Source organism: Chrysochloris asiatica, unplaced genomic scaffold (genome assembly GCF_000296735.1).
Source record: "Chrysochloris asiatica unplaced genomic scaffold, ChrAsi1.0 scaffold00018, whole genome shotgun sequence".
NCBI classification, from domain to species: Eukaryota; Metazoa; Chordata; class Mammalia; order Afrosoricida; family Chrysochloridae; genus Chrysochloris; species Chrysochloris asiatica.
This window is the reverse complement of record NW_006408536.1, coordinates 19,773,226-19,774,387: the sequence shown is the minus strand read 5'-3', so window position 1 is coordinate 19,774,387 and position 1,162 is coordinate 19,773,226.

Sequence of the window (1,162 nt, the reverse complement as noted above, 5' to 3'; positions counted from 1 at the left end):
AGGGTGTCTATGAGTCAGAACCGACTCAATGGCACTTTAATAACAACAATAATTGGATTCAGTTCTCGGTTGTGTTGTCATGTATGTTAATCTCAGGTTGCTGTCTGCTGTTGTTGGTTTTCAGTCTAAAGAACACCTTTTAGTATTTTTTGCACATTTCATCTAGTTATTACAGTTTCTTTTAATTTCTGTTTATCTGGCAATGTTCTAATTTCATCATCATATTTGAGGAACAGCTTTGCTGTATATCTGATTCCTGGTTGGCAATTTTTTTCTTTCTGTTTTGTCTGTGTCATTCCATTGCCTTCTTACCTGCATTGTTTCTCTTTTGTAGGTAACTTTTGGTTTTTCCCGAGCTGCTCTCAGAATTTTTCCCATGTCTTTTGCTTTGTAAAGTTTGAATATGATATGTCTTAGTGATTTTCTTTGGGGGTCTGTCTTGTTTGGGGTTCATTCAGCTTCTTGAATGGTTGACTTCTCATCTCTCATGATGTTAGGAAAGTTTTCTTTCGTAACCTCTTTGACAATTTTCTCCATGTTTTTATTGTCTCATCCCATACTGAAGGAACAAGTCCAAGTTGCACTGAAGGCATCTGCAAAAAACAAGGCTCTGTGAATTTATGGAATACAAATTGAAATATTTCAACAAAGTTATGCTGCATTGGAGGCACTCACTCATGTATGACAAGACATTTGGAACGTTACCTGGCCAATTGATTGGAAGAGATCCGTATTTGTGCCCATTTCAAAGAGAGGTGAAGCAACAGAATGCAGAAATTGTCGAATAATATCATTAATATCACATGCAAGTGAACTTTTGCTGAAGATCTTTCAAAATCAGTTGCAACAGTGCATTGACAGAGAATTACCAGAAATACAACCCCAATTCAAAAGAGAACATGGAACTAGGGTTATCATTGCTGATGTCAGATGGATCTTGGCTTAAAACAGAGAATACCAAAAAGATGTTTGCTTTTGCTTTATTGAGTATGCAAAGGGTTGTTGTTGTTTTTTATTGTGTATGCAAAGGTTTTTGACTGTATAGGTCATGACAAGCTATGGATAACATTGCAAAAAATGGGTATTCCAGAAAACTTAATTATGTTCATGAGGAAACTGTACGTACATAGGTCAAGAGGCAGTCATTTGAACAGGACAAGTG